Here is a 10,705-nt window from a genome sequence, read left to right on the forward strand (position 1 = left end):
GCTCTGAAGGAAACCTCAGTTAATTCTGTATACACCAGGAATTTGCACGAAGCAGCCCTACACCTGAGAAAAACCCAAGTGGGCTTCCCTGTATTCTTTTAGGCTTCACATACTGCTAACCCAGTTTGCCTCAGATGCCAGACAACTGAGCTACACTAGAATCCAGCCAGCAAGTTATTTTAAGCTACATGCAGAGCTATGCTGGAGGGTAGGTTGTTGGGTATCATTCTGTTTCTGCTACAAAGGTGTTAAAAACTCAACTTTGGGGCCGGGCGCAGTGGCTCAAGCCTGTAATCCCAGCACTTTGGGAGGCCAAGACGGGCGGATCACGAGGTCGGGAGATCAAGACCATCCTGGCTAACACGGTGAAACCCCGTCTCCACTAAAAAAATACAAAAAACTAGCCGGGCGAGGTGGCGGGCGCCTGTAGTCCCAGCTACTCAGGAGGCTGAGGCAGGAGAATGGCGTGAACCCGGGAGGCGGAGCTTGCAGTGAGCTGAGATCCGGCCACTGCACTCCAGCCTGGGCGACAGAGGAGACTCCGTCTCAAAAAAAAAAAAAAAAAAAAACTCAACTTTGGATTCCACTCCCATTAGCAAATAAACAAACCGGTGTGTCGCACCAGAGAGAGAAATTCAAAACCTCAAAAGAGGAGTTAAGGCCTCCTCCCACTCAGTTCTACATGGCCTCTAGCAATGGCAGACAGACACAAAAGGGCAGGACTCTGCTCCTCTCATCCTCCTTTGAGGATTCCCCAGCCACATTCTCTTTTCTCCTCCTTCAGCAGCCTGAATCACAACTTACAAAAACAATGAAACTTTTCTCTCCAGGGTCCCAATTAAAAGCCAGACTCACTCCCTTTGAGCCACATCTCCCCACTGTAATTAATGAACTCTCTGCAACTCTTTAATGTTTACATCCCCTTCTAGTCTGTAAGCTCCTTGAAGGGAGGTTTCCACATCTGTTCAATTCATCACCACATCCCCTGCACCTAGCCTGGTGTCTGGCACATGGCATGTGCTTAATATTTGTGAAATGTATGAGCAAAAATCTTAGTGCATGCATTAATTCTAGGGAGGCATCTGCTTCAAATTTAATAGGAGTTGCTGAGATTAAAAAATATATACATACATAAATATCTACACACATATGTATACATATCTGTAGATTAAAATATATATATTAGCTTTAGCTTCTAAACATTTCAGATGACTGTCCACCACAAGTTACTTGGGGAGGGAAAAATATTTTATAAGATGTAAACTATAATTTTAAAGTTCTTGCAACCATTACGATATTTGATATCAAGACAGAAAACCTTTAAAAGTGGAGGTGGAAATCTTTACAAATACTACATTTTAATACATGTTTGGAGAAATGTTACATTAAGGAAAGTATATGACCCACAGAATACTAAAAATAAAGATTTTAGTATTTTAACTGTAGAGGGTAAACAAAATAGCAAACTTTATTTATAGTAACTGTTCAGGGATCCTCTGCCAATCCCGCACTGGATTGCTCATTGCAATTTGATTCTGTTCTGCTTTACATTTAAGCTATTTTTTAACTCAGATCTACTCTCACGCAATCTGAGAAATCACAGATGAGGATTCCGCTAAGATTGTTCATCCAGCCCACACTTGCTCAGAGAACTGGGTTGATTACCTCAGATATTTTTTTCGTAAGTAAACACAGACATATAGACAGCAACATAATTTTCATCTGAAGAAATTTGTATGAAAGAAATTCGCTTCTTGGCTTTAAACCCACACATGATTATTATTGTTCCCTAAGAATCATATTCCACTCTTACTCAAGGGGCCTTGGAGCATCTAGAAACAACCATATTCTAGCTCTCAAACAACAGACTTAGGGAGAGGCGGTTATAAACCAAGTCCAGAGAAAATTCAATTTCAGGGGCACAAACAATGTGACTAAGAACAAGGAAATTACCACTGAGTCTTCTGTATTTTTCCAAGATGAAGGAAATATTTCATCAACTTCACAACAAAATCATTTAGATTAATAACCAAAGAAGCAATTCGTCACACTGCTATTCCATTTATTATTATAAAAGAATTTTTAAATGTTCACATAGCTTAAATAAGTCCAGGAATGATATTGGAAGGCTATAGCCTGCCTGCTATAAGCTTCTGCAAAGAAGCATCTTTGAAAAAAATCAATATTTTCCAATCCTTTCATACCAGAGGAATTCTTTATAAAAATATTATACTCTAGACTTTTAAAAGATGCCTTTGATATTTCTAAACTTTTTATTATGAAAAATTTCAAATATATACAAAAGTATAGCACTGTACTGCCCAGCTGAAATGTAATAGGAGCCATAGATGTAATTTTAATTTCTTAAGTAGACCAAGAGTAAAAGAAAACAAGTTAGTTTTAATTACACATTATTACAATATATTCAAAATATTATTTCAACATGTGATGTTTAAAAATTGAGGTATTTTTACTTTATTTTTCATACTAAGTCTTTGAAATTCAGCGTGTGTGTTATACTTACAGCACTTCTCAGTAAGGACTAGCTACATTTTAAAGGCTGAATAGCCACATGCGACCAATGGCTGCTCAGCAGACACCACAGATAGAGAATTCATCACCTAGCCTCAACCATCATCAGCTCACGGACAGCCTTGCTTCCTCCGTACTCCCCCTCCTCACCCCCAGATTATTTCAAAGCAAATCCTAAAAACTGTAGCATTGCAGCCATGTTCAAAGTTCCTTGACTCTTTTTAACAGTTGGTTTGTTCAAATCAGTATCTAAAAAATCAACTATGGGGACCTCTTTTTAACGACGAGACGTTTTGCTGACTGCAACATAATAGGAGTTACACTTTTAGTAAAATGCTGCAGTCATTTGAATGTTTATTACGCATCTATCTTGTGCCAGGTTCTGTTCTAGCTCAACGACAAAATAGCGAACAGGGCTCGAAGGAACTTCTGGACTACACATTAGGGTCGCATTAGAATCAAACTTTTTTTTAGAAATGCCAGTCCCATCAGCTAGCAAATAGATAAATAAAACCATGGTATATACATATAATGGGGTATTACTAGGCAATCAAAAGGAATGAAGTACTGATACACACTACAACAGAAATTAACCTTGAAAACAACATACTAGGTGAAAGGAGCCAGACACAAAAGGCCACATACTATATGACTCCCCTTATATGAAATGTCCGGAATAGGCAAATCCATACAGGCATAAAGTAGATTAGTGGGTGGGGACTTGGGGAATGGACGGGCAGTATGGGGAATGACTGGTAATGGGTGCAAATGTTTTTTAGCGGGTGATAAATGTTTTAAAATGATGGTGATGGTTGCACAACTCTGAATATACTAAAATCCATTAAATGTTGTACCTTTAAACGGATGAACTGTATAATATGTGAATTGTGTCTCAATAGTGAGTGGTGAGCTATGAGTCTAGACAGGGAAGCAGGAGCTGATTCAGAGAGGGTCTTGCAAATCTGCTTTAAAATGTGAAATATTCATTGATCCATAAAATAGTCACAAAAATTCCATTTGAATTCTGTAACAATTTTAGTACATTTTTATTAACAGCATTACCATAGCTATGAAAAAATAGTACATAACATAGGCAAAATATTTATTCTACAGACAATGATTATTATATGTGTGAATTTGAGATCTCCTTGCAATATCTCCTTGGTCCAAAGATGAGAGCAACCAGAACAGGTGCTTTTCATGGATTTAACTAGAAATTCTATTACTTCATCATAAAATGATGATGGCATATTCTATTGCTTCATCATAAAATGATGATGGCATAAAATACTGTGGATCAAAACAAATTAGAAAACTAGAAAACAAAATGTCACATTCCAATTACCTTTTCACAGAATATTCTAACAAAATGCAAGCAAATATAATTAATATTTTTTTCAATTGAACAGTTACTATAGATAGGACACCATGTTTAGTGACATGAGGAACAGAAACCTAAGGAACACACATTCGCCCTGCCTTCAAGGCATTTAAAATCTAGTAAAGGAGGCAGTAAGTTTGAATAAATTACTAGCACAGGAGGCAACAGGGTGAGAGGAATAGGGGAAGATAAAAGGTAAGAAGTGCTGAAGGAAGGAAGGAAGGACACCAGCAACATACTTTGTGATCAGAAACTGAACTGGGAAGTTTCTCATATTTTAAAAAAACAAATGCTCTGGGAAATTGGGTTTAGAGAGATTATGCTGACAAAAGTAGTCTATGAGTCCAGCTTTGAAAGACTTAGGTTTTCACACGGAGAGACCAGAGAGCTTTCTAGGCAACAGGAGTGCATGGACAAAGGCAAAATCCTTTGTTGATTAATAAAACTCAGACTACCAGTTCACAGGGTTGGGGAATGATGGGATGAGACCAAAGCTGAGCCCAGTCTGCTGGATCGTGACTTCAGGCTAAGGAATCTATGTGCAAGTAAGTAGAGAAAATAACTTGGGGATTGAGTCTGAGATCCACCATATGTTAGTTGCAAAGCAGTTGTGAACTTAACTTTTCCTAGCCTCATCTGGAGACTGGAGGTATAATAACAATGCCTGCTTTGATGCTGCCCTGAGGAATAAATGCAATAATGCACGTACAGGAACGTATGACAGCACCCAGCACATAAAAGTTCAGCAGCTGTTACTACTGTTATTAATGTTATTCACTATATAAGCCACCCACTAATTTTTAACAACATAATTACAGTACTTAAAGAATTTACCTGACCATGAAAACAGAGACAGGATGAAACCCCGTCTCTACTAAAAAAATACAAAAAATTAGCCGGGCGAGGTGGCGGGCGCCTGTAGTCCCAGCTACTCGGGAGGCTGAGGCAGGAGAATGGCGTAAACCCGGAAGGCGGAGCTTGCAGTGAGCTGAGATCCAGCCACTGCACTGTAGCCTGGGCGACAGAGCAAGACTCCGTCTCAAAAAAAAAAAAAAAAAAAAAAAAAAAAAAAAAGAAAACAGAGACAGGAAAACAGAGGTAGGAAAACCCACCTGTAGACAATGTTAGGACAGAATGCACAAGTCCCTAAGATCCTGAACTAAGATGCTGCAAGGCCTCCAGGAAAGGACCAGTGTGAGAGACACTGAGACAACAGTTAGGGTGAGCCTGAAGGTGATCTGAACCGTAGTAACTGGAAAAACAAAAAACAAAAAACAAAAAAATTTCCAGAAGGGGCCAGAAAGCTGATAAATATGTAAATTTAGACAGGAAAGGAATGTGCAGAGAACCATAAACAACTCTCAATTATGCATGGAAGACTTTTTCCACCTAACAGTTTCCATCTTCCCTAGTATCCTACACCTCAATCTCTTCCTCAGGCATTCTAGGTTGCAGGGTTCTCCAACCCTTCCTGGAGTACTCTTGAAATAGAATTAACAAATAGGAAAATACAGTACTGCTGAGAAGTACACTATAAATAAAACTGCATTATCTAGACCCTTATGCGGGGGAAATGTTACACCAGCACCCAAACTGGAATAAAGTAGAAGAAAGAAGGAATCACTAATTCCTTCCCCATCCCATTTTGCCATGAGCCCTTTAGGTGGTACCCATGCCACTCCTCCCCAACTTTTCACCCTCAGTGTCAGTGCAAGAGTGGAGAGTTGAAATGTAGTTGGTTTACTGAAAGCCTACTGCAGAAGCTTTTGGAATTAGTAGCAGTTTCTAACTCTCCAATCTGCATTAGACAACAGAGGAACTAGCTGGTTTCCCAGCACTTTCTTTAAGAGGTATAAAGCATTACTTCAGAGTTCACTTACCACAGTGAGTAAAACCAATCAGATATCTCTTTCGATTTAGATGAAAGGAGGATTTCCTTTCCTTCTGGATTAAAAGTCCCCGATCTACCAAGCCCACAAACCATAAACGCAACCACAAAAATCAATGGCAGTAAGAGTCTCAAGGATTCTGAAAACAGTACAACTAGACACTTGATATTGGCACCAGAAAGTTTACAGCCCAATCTCAGATGGTTTTAATATTTGTATCATTGGACTCTATCATGAGTTAACATCTAATTAAATAATGGGGCAAGAATTGAAGTCAGACTATTAAAAAATCTAGCTCAGCAATTTATTGGTGACCTTAGGCAAGTTCCTAAACCTCGGTTTCCAATTCTTCACCTGAAAAATGGAGATAACCTCACAATACTGCCCAGCAAGATGGTGAAAATTACAGCTTACCGGCAGGGCACGGTAGCTCACACCTGTAATCCCAGCACTTTGGGAGGCCAAGGCGGGCGGATCACGAGGTCAGGAGATGGAGACCATTCTGGCTAACACAGTGAAACCCTGTCTCTATTAAAAATACAAAAAACTAGCTGGGCGTGGTGGCGGGCGCCTGTAGTCCCAGCTACTCACGAGGCTAAGGCAAGAGAACGGCGTGAACCCGGGAGGCGGAGCTTGCAGTGAGTCGAGATCATGCCACTGTACTCCAGCCAGGGCGACAGAGCAAGACTCCGTCTTAAAAAAAAGAAAGAGAGAAAGAAAGAAAACTACAGCTTATGGCAGCAGCCTGGGAATATGTGGCTTATGATGTAACCATTAGCGATTACTGAAAATATATCTCAATAAGAAAACAGTAAATCTTTTGGCTAAGCCATAGCTTTTGATACAAATAAAGCTAAATGTCTATTAGCTGTAATGGTGGAAACCACATTTTAGTTTATTGGAAGAGGTCCAGCACAATAGAGACAAAATGAGCTGGAATCCTAGTTCTGCCAGGATAACCTTGGCAACACTGGTTAACCTGCTGGACCCTCAATTTCCCATCTGGTTAAATATACCTAGCTAACAGACTTCTGTAAATTTAGTGAGGTAATCTACAAAAGTTCCTAGTATTGCTATTTGTTAATTTTCCCAATAGTAATTAAGGATAAAGATGAAAATCAAAATCAGCTATGAAATCCTCATTCCTCATATTTACAGAGAAGGTTTCATTTATTCATTCTATAAATGTTTATTGCAAACCTACTGTGTGTTCTTGACACAGGGGATCAAGTGATGAACAAGACAGACAAGATCTCTGCGTTCCTAGTACTTACACCCTAATGAGGGAAGACAGATAACACAATAATCCAAGGAGACAATTTCAGGGAGAAATTTAAGTTCTATGAGCAACAGCAAACAGGTGACGTGGCTTGGCTAGACGGGAGGGTCATTTAGCTTGGATGCATACAAGCCCAGGCCTGCCTGACTGATCTCCTTTAGCCAGGAGAACCTCACCTTGTATGATACTTGCGGGGTACAGTGTAGATGATGAGAAACCAGGCCTTCGCTTTCACCTATCTGTGGAAGTATCTCTTTTGCAGCTGTAGTTTAAAACGTTTCTAAATGCCCTCATCCCAATACTCAAACTCTGAGGGTCAGAGCAACCCCGAAGGGTCTCAAGCACCTCTGCGCAGTACGCAGACACATGGAAACTGACAACTTCACAGTCCCTTCAGCTCCAAGAGTCCCGTCTGAGGAGACTGGTGGCTTGTGAGATGGAGAAGGACAAGCACAAGTGTGCAGGAGGCAGCAAGCAAGTTGCGTTGCCGAAGGAGGGGCGGCGCGCCCCGGCTTAAGAAGTATCTGGACGACCTACGACAGTGCCCATCAGCGACTCCAGAGGCTAGGAACGCTCCCCGGGAAGCTGGGCAGTGCTAAGGGGCTGCCTGGGAGTATCTGGCTTATGATGACAGTACTTAAAGAATTTACCTGACCATGGAATAAACAGAGACAGAGATAGGAAAACCCAACTGCAGACAATATTCAGAAAGAGTACATTAAGTCCCTAAGACCCTGAACTAAGATTCTGCTGCAGGGCCTCCGGGAAAGGACCAATGTGAAAGACACTGAGATAAGAGTTAGGGTGAGCCTAAAGGTGATCTGACCAGTAGTAATTGGAAAGTCAAAAGAAAAAAATTTCCAGAAGGGGCCAGAAAGCTGATGAATACGTAAATTTAGAAAGGAAAGGAACGTGCCCTGGGCCTCCAGCCCGGCACGGGGGATCTGGGCAAGCCGCGGTTGGGAAGGCGGGCGAGCGGAGCGCCTGCCCCGAGAGCGTTGTCTCAGTCTCACCGGCGCGCCCCATCCCGCGGATGTGGTAAAGCGTCGCGCTCCGCCCAATTAACCAGGCTTCCTGAGCCTCCAGCCCCGGCGCAGAGCCTCCCCGCTGCCCAGGACAGCTCCGCACGCCGCGTCCTCCCGCACCTGCGCTCCAGCCCCTGCGCTCGGTTCCTCCTGGCGGTCAATCCTCTGAGTCGTCCCTCCAGGGACGGAGCCCTAGGGTGGGTGAGACCCGGGTCCTCCCTCCCCGGGAGCTTCAGCCGGCACCGAGGGCGAGCTCCCAGGCTTCGGTCTGCCCCAGGGCCGGATCCTCCCCGGCCGACACGGGCAGACCCCGGTTCTGCAGAGACCCGCGGCGCCCCCCAAACCGCAGCCCTTCCGAGCCCGCGCCGCCGCCTGGGCCCCCTACACCTCGGCCCCATTTAGGCAGGCGCCCCGCCACTCACCTGAGCGCTGTGCAGCCGGAGACACTCCCTAGTTCCCCGGTGCAGGGCTCGGGGGTTAGCGCACAGACCCGGGAGAAGGCAACCCGGCTTCTCCGGTCTCCCCGCAACGTGCAGCTGACAGCTCTCGCACCGGCCGCAGAGGTCGGGGGCGGGGATGGCCACTCGCGGACAGACGGGGCCGGAGCCGCGCTGCGCACCGGCCGCGTCGCGCTCTGGTCCCTTCTCCCGGGCCGGCTGGCGGGCGCCACCAGCACGCGGCCAGTTCTGAGTACTTTGCCCAGAACTTCTCCGCGCGCGCCGCCCGGCGATTAGCCAGAGGAGCGGCGCAGGGGCGGGAGCGCAGGGGAGGGGCCTGCGAGGCCCGGGGGCGGGGCCCCGAGGGGGCGGGAAGGCGGCAGAGTGACGCACGTTCCCACCAATCATAAGTCGCCTTTGGGGAAGGAGGTGGGGCGATGCCCTCGGAAGAAGCCCGCGGATTCCATGACGCAGCCGGGGGACTAGGGATCCCGGATTTCGGACGGGTTGGGAGGGCGGAGGTAGGCGAGTTCTGCGGCGTGGCGAGGAGTGGGGCTCCCGGCGGTCCAGCTCGGTGCCTGCTAGCTGTAGGCGTTCGGTAAATGTTCCTCGAGTGGCTCTTCCTGGCCAGGGAAGGAGGAAGAAGTGAAGGCAGAGTGGGAGGGGCAGGTTTACGAAGAAGGCTCCAGGGGACCCTTGCGTTCGCACAGGCTAGGAGAACTCTACCTCCCGAGGAAGTCAGACTGAGGCAGAGGAGTCGAAAACGGAGGAAATACGTGGGGAGGCAGCACTCTAGGCACGAGATGACAAAGGACAGTATCATTGTGAGACCCGGGGCTCGGAGACCGTGACCCTACCTCCAGAGGCAGCCGTGCAGATACGTGCCGGAGTGATTTTGTTCTCTGCAGTTTATGTGCAAGGGGGTAGGGGGTCGGGAGAGCACCGTCGTTACTATTAAATCTCCCTGAAAGACGGGAAAGTCCACCCGACTTGACTTCTCACTAGCCCAATGGCCTTCTTTGATCCTAGCATGAATGCAAGCAGCTGATTATTTGGGGTCAGTTTGCAGACTGCAAATGTGTCGAGTGCCGCAGGTGGCGGGTGGGAAGGGCATGAGCATTTACTGAGCACCTATTATGTGCCAGGAGCAGTTGCGAGCTTGCAACTGTGAGAAAGGCGTACCAGGCTCCTGTACTCACGGGTCTTGCATTTTTGTGGAAAGGCAGACAATAAAGAAGAGAATATACATATCCATGCACAAAATAAAAGGCTGACGAACTGTTAGTACTGAGAGGAGAGCCAAGCCCAGCTTTCGAAAGTGGTTTAGTGCGTGATGGCGTGCTCACCCTGAGGGGCCTCTAGGCGAGGGTGGCTTTTACCCAGATTCCTGAGCATGGGAAAGGAGCTGCCACACCCAGTCTCGCAAAGAGCGTTCCAGGCGAAGGGAATAGCAAAGACAAGGTATTTAGCCTCCCTGAAGACCCAACTGACCGACCTCACCCAGCTGGGCACCGCGCGTGGCTCGCTGGGCTCGGCGCCTGGCACAAAGGGCTCCACAGTGTTAAATCCCCCTGCCAACCACCACCTGAGGCGCTCGTCGCATTTCCAGTCTCCAAACTGACCCCAATTCAAGGTTTCTGAGACTCTTTCCGGAGCTATTCTGTTCACATTTCATTCACCACGTTCAGATCTCCGCTTTCTGGAACCATCCCCCTCGCGAAATGTCTGGGACTGTCTGTTTCGGATCTGGCAGGCGGCGGGCGAGGGCGGGAGGCGCCAGAGATGCTGCCGAGCAAACCGACTGTCATGCCGCCTGCGTCGGCACACGGAAAAGCTTACTGGAGAAGATTTCAAATCGAGTGACTCCGCGGTTCCTAAACAACCTCGCAAAGCCCGACCAGCGCCAGGTGGCTCGATGGGTAGTGGAAGGACGTGTCTGGCAGGCGCGCGGACAGTCCAAGGAGGCACCTTGCCCACGCCCAGCCCCGCCGCCGGAGCAGCTTAGACTGGGTTTTCCCAAACCTCCTTCCATTTTTCTATAATTCCTCTCTGAGAGAGGCTTGCTCTGCCCTCCTCCTGCCAGTCCCCTTCCTCGTTCAAGCTATTTCTTTTTCTTTTGCTCTCCACCTTCAGCCTCTCCGCCTGTTTCTTTAGCATTGGTT

The 10,705-nt window shown here is 46.0% G+C and overlaps 1 protein-coding gene across 6 annotated transcripts in view; it reads right to left on the reverse strand.

Annotated features, from left to right (window-relative positions):
- OSBPL3 (oxysterol binding protein like 3) overlaps window positions 1–8,850 on the reverse strand; it is a 183,923-nt gene extending 175,073 nt beyond the window's left edge. For 5 of the 6 annotated variants that reach the window (XR_002521013.2, XM_003896187.5, XM_003896185.5 and 2 more), the window contains exon 1: window positions 8,529–8,850. The gene's annotated coding sequence lies outside the window, so the exon portion shown is untranslated. The remainder of the gene's footprint in view (window positions 1–8,528) is intronic. The other variant, XM_017956846.3, reaches the window with a different exon arrangement.
- Between the last annotated feature and the right edge of the window lie 1,855 nt (window positions 8,851–10,705).

This window comes from Papio anubis, chromosome 4 (genome assembly GCF_008728515.1).
Source record: "Papio anubis isolate 15944 chromosome 4, Panubis1.0, whole genome shotgun sequence".
NCBI lineage: Eukaryota > Metazoa > Chordata > Mammalia > Primates > Cercopithecidae > Papio > Papio anubis.